The sequence below is a fragment of the Cupressus sempervirens genome, chromosome 6 (assembly GCF_028749045.1).
Source record: "Cupressus sempervirens isolate cs-2001-9-10 chromosome 6, ASM2874904v1, whole genome shotgun sequence".
In the NCBI taxonomy this organism is placed as follows: domain Eukaryota; kingdom Viridiplantae; phylum Streptophyta; class Pinopsida; order Cupressales; family Cupressaceae; genus Cupressus; species Cupressus sempervirens.
Window position 1 is genome coordinate 388,346,142 of NC_143123.1, and position 8,715 is coordinate 388,354,856.

The following is an 8,715-nucleotide window of genomic DNA, read 5'->3' on the forward strand; positions in this document are numbered from 1 at the left end:
CAGATCTATACCAAATTCTTACAGTAAGGGTCAACCCCCTTGTTTTGGTCACTTTTTATTTCAAAAACATGAAGTATTATTTTATGTGGTCTTTCAACTCTAATCCTTTTGTAATGGTTTAAATTGATTATTGTAATTTGTGTTGTTGTTACTACAAATGCCATTTAAATTTTCTTGTAAATCTAGAAATGGTTGAACTATTTCTTCTTCTAATTCTAGAAATGTTTAATACTATATTCTTAAAAAGGTTCAACAATAATAGATTTAGTTTATCTTAACTATAGAACGTTTTATTTTTTGTTCAAAAAATTGTCTACTGTAAATTAGTCATAAGTTACTATTATAATTATTCAGATTTGGTAATGGGGGCGAGGGAATATAATGGCTCCACACCTTTCCTCTCTTATTGAAATTAAATATAATAATTATTTTGTGCGTACTAATCAACCCACAATATCTTTACAATTTATGTCACTAAATATGTTGTCTAAAAGCATGTGTTGATATCATTATGTAAATCCATTTAGAAAATTCTATAATACTATGCAAAAATATTACAATTTGAATTATCATATATGTCTTCCAATTTATCCTCAATTATTGAAAAAATAAAAATAAAAAGTAAAATCTATTTGGAAATTTGGATAATATTATTAAAAAATCTTACAATTCTAGTTATCATATATGTCTTCCAATTTTTACTCTATTATAAAAAATAAATTATTTTGCAGTAAATTATCATATAATATATTTCCAATTAATGACAAAAAATATTTTGTTCAAATAGTTTTACTTATATTAATATGTATTTCTATTTAGAAATGTGGATAATATTATCAAGAAATTATATATAACAATTTTTGTTATCATAGGTGTCTTCCATGTACTGTGGTTGCTACTAGCTTATATATATTTATTCTGATTATATATATATATATATATTATATCAAGATAAATATATAAGCTAGTCATCCTTCGCTTGAAAGAAAGTTCCAACTAATTAATAGTAAATTTTTATCATGCCAAATGTGATGCGAAAAGTATGTGTTGAATGGTTGAACCTCAATGCAAAACTATCAAAAGACAACTAAAATGATACAAAATCAAAGGTTCGTGCATGGGTGACAAAGTACTTAGACCCAGAGTTCTTAGTTTTTCTGAAAAATGTTAATATATATTACAATGCAATGAAATGTTAGTAGCCTAATAGTATGAATGGTAAAAATCATTAGCACATTAGCATACAAAAATATTTATTCCATTTGTTTGGGAATTATTTAGAAAATATGTGTGACTTTGTTGAGAAGCATGCAAATAAAGGAGTTTATTTCATATGCTACACATTCAAATGCTTCTCCTATCTCACCTCCATTAATTTCAAAAGGCAATTTTGGGAAATTGCTATTGTCTCACCTCCATTCCTTTCAAAAGGTCATTTTGGTAAATAAGGTATCATATTCTTGCAATGGAGGAAAAAATTGGCTATTTTCCATAAATATTGTCTCATTATTGGAATCTAATAGAGAAAGTGAGATATTGAGAGGAGGGGTGGCAAATCAAGATCTATAGAATTTCACACACTTCAAACATGAAACATATTCGATATCCATTAACCTTACATCAATGTAATCATTCACATCAACGTAATACCATATCTAACTTCTAATTGCATGAATAAAAACTCATAAACACATTACCCATTAACACACAGATTTGGTAATATAGAAACCCTCCAAGGTGAAAGTAAAACTGTGGTGGGGATGACACCCACAAAATCTTCACTTTTGCAGCAATAAAGTTGTGCCTATTAAGCCTAAAATATTTGATCACTTCTAATGATCTACCTTGTGAGTAGTTTTCCCTATTAAAGGCTTAAAAACTTGATGAAGGGTGCTTCCCTTAATACCATAAACACATAACAGAAACAAATAAACAACAACAATTGCAAGAACAAAATATGAGTTTCTTATTATCACCACAAATACAGAATTATATAATTCAAAATTATAATATGCTAACCAACATGGGTGCCTTCATTACAATAATCTGTAAGAGAAAGTTGTGAACTATCACCTAGAGCTATCCTAGACAATGTTTGGGCCTTTATTAAATAAGCAATTTTATGCCACCTTGGAAGGTTGTAGACACTCATACTTAATAAATAGGGTTGATAGACCCTAACAATACATATAGAGTTGGCCAAATACGCTTTTGACATTTATTTTAGAAATTTTGGGTAGCCCAACTTCAGAAGACCATAACTCTCAAACTGTTGCTCTGATTGGCTATTATAGCCACTTTTTAAAAACATTAGCTCCTAATCTAAAAGCTTGGATCCTTGCAAGCGCCTATATGTTGAGTTTTCAAGCCTTATCCGGGGCCACTAAGGCCTTCAAAACTGAGCCTGAAGTTTTCATACCAAAATTACACGCCAAAAATCTGTAATAACTTCACAAACACATATAATCTGGCCATGAAACCCCACTGAAAAATTGATATAACTAAAATGAACCTTCACCTCTAAAACTAGAGCATTCTAAGCTTGCATGACTAACTTAATAAGTAGAAATCCTCCACAGACAAAAAATCTTCATTAAGACAACCCTTATTGAAACAATTGAAACAACTAAAAGAAAATATTTTTGGGTGATGCAAGATTTTTCTTACACCAAGGATGCTCTTGCATTAGACACCCAGGGTAATTTGAGAAGTGACCCCATCATGTCATAGGTATTAAGAGGAAAACCAAGACGGTTAACCTCCTCCTTTACTATCCATGATGAATCTTTTACTAGCCTCCCTTTCCATTTACTAGGTATTCTTCATAAGTTTTGTTCCTTATACTTTTTCCAACACGACTGTCCAATATCTCCTCCATCTCTTTTGTTGTTGAACTAGCTGTTGGAATACTCCATTGCATGTCTGCAACTTCATCCCCATCACCTCCTTCATGGTACTCTATCAAATCTAAAATATTAAATACTGGTGAAATATTCAATTTAGCAGACAACTCCACTTCATAGGCATTTCCAAAATCATACAATTTTCACTATCTTGCATGGTCCAAACTTCTTCATTTTCAATTTATTATATGTACCCACTGGAAAATGCTCCTTTCACAAATGAACCATGATATCATCTCCAATATGAAATTCCTTATACCTTCTTTTCATGTCTGCCTTAGCCTTATACTGTGTATTCATCTTGATAATGTGTTTCCTTACCTCCTCATGGATATTCTTCAAATGTTCAGCAAATTCTTCTCCTTCAACACTACTTATCTCTCCTTTATCCAATTACCTCAACTTAGAAGAATTTTTGGAACTACTCCAATATACAATCTAAAATGGTGATTTACTAGTACTCCTGTTGACGGAATTATTATATGCGAATTCTACCTATGGTAAAATTAGATCCCAACCTTTTGTCTTATCTCCAACCAAACATATCAACAAATTTTCCAAATTGCAATTCAAAACTTATGTCTGTCCATTAGTCTGTGGATGATGTGATGAACTAAGTTTTAAATTTGTCTTCAATTTCTTCCACAATGTATGCCAAAAATACCCAACAAACTTGGTGTCTTGATCTGAAACTATACTCTTTGGTAGATTATGTAGTCTCACCACTTCTCTGAAAAACAACTCTGCCACATGAACAACGTCACTAGTCTTCTTGCAAGGAATGAAATGTGTCATATTTGAAAACCTTTCAACAACAAAAAAAATAGATCATTCCCTCGATGAGTCCTTGGAAATCTAAGAACAAAATCCATGCTAACATCCTCCCATGGCTTCTCTAGTACAGGCAATGGTTGATACAATCCAGTATTATGCTTCATGCCTTTTGCTATCTAACAAACTTTGCAAGTCTGTACAAAATTCTTCACATCTTGCTACAATTATGGCTAATAATAGTTCTTAGTAACCAAAGAAATGGTTTTATCTCTACTAAAATGTCCAACCAATCCTCCACTATGCTTCTCCTTGATGAGATTCTCTCTCATTAAAATTCTTGGAATGCACAACTCACTTCCTTTGAACAACATACCATCTTGGATTTTGAAATCCAATCACTTTATCCTATCAAGAGTAATAGTTTTTGTACAAGCCTTCCATGCTTCACCAAAATTAGGATCCTCTAGATGCAATTTACTGAGTTCCTTGAACCCAACCACCTCAATCTGCATCTCTGTTAGCAAAATCTATCTTCTACTGAGAGCATCTACCACCCTGTTAGACTTCCTACTCCTATGTTTTGAAACAAATGTATAACTCTGCAAAAATTTAACCACTTCAAATGCCTTTGGTTCAATTTTCCTTAACTATTCAAATATTGCAAAGCTTGATGATCAGTATACAAAAAAAAAAATCCTTAGGAAGAAGATAATTTCTCCACTTCTTCAATGCCTAAACTATAGCATAAAATTCCTAATCATAAACAAAATATTTTCTTTTGGCATCACTCAATTTCTCACTAAAGTAAGCAACAAGTCTACCTTCTTGGCTCAAACCAACTCCTATTGCAGTATCACTAGCATCACAATCTACCTGAAACACCTTGTTAAAATCTAGAAGTGCTAAAATAGGTTGCTTAGTAACTTTCTATTTCAATAGATTAAAACTCTTATCTGCTCCTATAGTCCACTTAAATTCTTTTCTATCCCCTTTCATTGTTTCAATCACTCTTTGCAGTAGGTCATTCAAAGATAGCCTTCACTTTCTCTGGGTCCATTTTCAAACCTTCTATTGAGACTACAAATCCCAAGTACACCAACTCCTTCACAAAACTGCACTTCTTCAGGTTTATTAGCATTTTTTCTTCCCTCAACTTATCAAACATCTTTCAAATATGCATCAAATGCTCCTCTAATGTCTTACTAAAGATCAAAATATTATCTATGTAAACAATGACAAACTTACCCAGAAACTGCTTTAGTACTTCATTCATGAGTTGTATGAAAGTGCTCAGTGAATTGGTTAGCCCAAAAGGCATGAATAACCTCTCGTAAAACCCTTCCCTTGTCTTGAAAATAGTTTTTCACTCATTGGCTTCTCCAATACAAATCTAATGGTATTCACTCTTCAAATATATTTTTTGAAATATATAGCTCCACTGAAATAGTCCATAACATCATCTATCCTTGGCAATGGAAATATGTACTTGATTGTGATCTTGTTAATAGCACAAGAATCTATGCATATCTTCCATTCTCCATTCTTCTTTAGTGCTAATACCATTGATACAACACATGGACTCAAACTCTCCCAAATTAATCTCTTCTATAACAATTCATGAACTTGTCTATTCAACTCTTCACTTTCTATTGGTGTCATTCTATGCGCTACCTTGTTTGGCAAACTGGCTCCTGGAATCAAATCCATTTGGTGACTAAGCTTCCTCATTGGGGGTAATCCATCTAGTACATTATCTAACACAATATCAGAAAACTCTCCCAACATATCTGCAACTTTTGCAAGTACCTCCTCTACTTCTTCTATACCATCTTTTGGAATTATAGCAAAACACATATACTCATGTCTCATACCTTGGAGAAACTTCGTTCCATCAATGAAACATATTTTGGCAGCACTACATACCTTTTCTTCTTTCTCCTTCAACAACTTCAACTTATATTTCACTCCATCCTTTGTTAGAGTGTAGGTATTTTCTCTCCCATCATGTACAACATGCCTGTCAAACTACCATAGCCTACCCAATAACATATGATATATGTCCATCGATATGATATCACAAAGCACCTCATCCTGGTAGCTTCCAATCTTGAACTTCATTGAGCATTGCTCACTGACCATGACCTTTTGGTCATCTTGCAGCCAAGAAATATGGTATGGACGCAGGTATTTCTGCCTCTTTAGGTTCAATTTTTTTACCGTCATTTTTTACACTAGATTTCCAGTACTTCCACCATCAATGATCATGTCACAACATTTATCTTTATATTTGCACCTTGTGCGAAACAAGATCCTTCTTTGATCAGGTTCATTCTCGCCACTTTGTAGAACTCTTATATTAACTAGGACTTCTCCCCTTTTAGCATCTTCAGAATGTGATGACCTAGCATCTTCATCAACATGTGCAACTCTTGCCTGAGCTTCTATTCTTTGATCGGTCCTTCCTTGGCACTAGGAACATTCAAATGCTATATGCCCTTCTTCTCTGTAGTGAAAACATTTCCTACGAAAGCCTCCTCTTCCATATCCTTTTCCTCTGCCTCTTCCTCTCTAATCTCTATTATTTTGATCATGGAAATGAGTGGAATTATTTCCCCTCTGGTTTTGACTACTACTTCTAGCCTTATTCTTATTCTCCTGGTCATCATTTTGGCCTCCATAAGACAATCCACCAGATCTTCCACTATGACCTCTACCACTATTTTTGTTATCTAACTTTTTGCTTAGCTACTCCTCAACTTTTAGGGAAAACTAGTACGTCTCCTCAATACTGGTCACTCAAAAAAGGATCAGCTCCTCTTGAATGCTTGGCCTTAACCCATTAAGGTAACTAGCCACTTCCTCCTTATCAGCTTCTACATGGCCAGTTCTAATTAGAACTTGGTAGAACTCTTTGATATACTCTTCTATAGATTTTCCTACTTGCTTCAACCTTTGTATTTTCTTCAACAAATCAAGTTCATAATCCACAAGAATGAACTGTTGCTTCATTTTAGCTACCATCTGATCCCATTTGGTGATTTTCTCCTTTCCTCTTTTATTTCAATCTAACTGGATCTCCTCCCACCATATCTTTACATGAACCTTTAGTTTGACCTTTGCAAACTTGACTCTATTTGGATCTTCAATATCTTCATATTCAAAGTACTCTTCTAATTCATTGATCCAGTCAACCAATTTTTCAAGGTTGAGATTTTCCAAAAATGTGGGAACATCAAACTTAGGTCTTTTTTCCAATACTAGAAATGGCCTTAAAAAGCTTTGCCTCCTCTGAGTTAAGAACTTCCTGTACTGTGGCTCGGTCCACATTTTCTTCTTCTTCTCTTTCATCCTCACTTTCATCATCTCCTAGATGGTAAGTTTCATTCCTCTACACATTTGTTCTTGAAATGCTTGCATTTTCCTCTAGATGGTTCTAAAATTTCCAAGTGTAACACATTCAACTCTTCCACCACGCTCTCTTCATGTAGGCATTTTCATGCTTCCACTAAAACCCTAGTACAAATTGCCTCGCAATTGGCAATTTGTCTACATGCTCAGCCCAAACTATGGTCTTGGTGCGAACTACTTCACAATCATAGATTTGTCCACACACTGAGGAACTTCATCTCTAATACCACTTATTGAAGGGTGCTCCCCTTAATACCATAAACACATAATAGAATCAAAGAAACAACATAAATTGTGAGAACAAATTATAGGTTTCTTATTATCACCACAAATGCAGAATTATAGAATTCAAAAATTCAATATTCTAACTCACATGGGCACCTTCATTACCATAATCTACAAGATAAAGTTTTCAACTATCACCCAAAGTTGTCCTAGACAATATTTGGGCCTTTCTTAAATAGGCAATTTTATGCCACCTGCGAAGGTTCTAGACACTCAAACTTAATACCTAGGGCCGATAGACCCTAAAAATACATATAGAGTCAACCAAATACACTTTTATCATTTATTTTAGAAATTTTTGGTAGCCTAACTTCAGAAGACAATAACTCTCAAATTGTTGCTTTGATTGGCTATTATAACCACCTTTTAGAAACCTTAGCTCCTGATCTACAAGATCAGATATGTGCATGTGCCCATCCATCAAATTTTTAGGCCTCATCTGGAGCCTCTAAGGCCTTCAAAACTGAGCTTGAAGTTTTTATACCAAAATTTGTAATAACTTCACAAATACATATAATCTGGCCATGAAACTCCACTAACAAATTGATATAACTAAAATGAACCTTCACCTCTAAAATTAGAACATTATGAGCTTGTGTGACTTACTAAGTAGAAAGACTCCATAAACAACAACTCTACATTGAGAAAACCCTTATTGAAACAACTAAAAGGAAATATTTTGGGGTGATGCAAGATTTCTCCTACACCTAGGATGCTCCTACATCATAACTGCTAGGTTCTACCTTGATTAAAAGATATTTACATAACAACTAAGTGAGTACATTGTTAGGGTATTTACAAAATCTTGTTAAAGTTACTATGTTAAGATATTTAACCCCTAAAACACATGTTAGAATGTTTAGTACCTAATCCTTTGGTATCACTTGGCATCAATTACTCTTCCTCATAAAATCGACAATCGTTGGAGTAATCGGAGACCTTTAGATCGCTTAGTAGTAACTACCACTCAACACATAACTTGGAATATGTACAAGTATTCAATACTTAGCTCGACCTATATAGGATGGCTCAGGCACAGTGATGACCAAATAACCCTGCCTTGTGAATGACTTAGTGTTTGGAACTAATAGACAACATGACTTAGGGATCAACAATCTACCCCTTTGACATTAGTGGAAAAAATAATTCATCGTGAAAAAAATTCATTGCAAATATGAAACACAAGTACACCTCCTTAGAATATAATTCATATCTTAGCTCAGTAAATTTTGTACATGTTATGACTCTGCACTCGGTATATACATGCAAGACTTCATTCAAAACTTCAAAATTTGCAAAACTCCACTTGATCATCTTTATTCATCATCAGTGTCATCTTGATCAT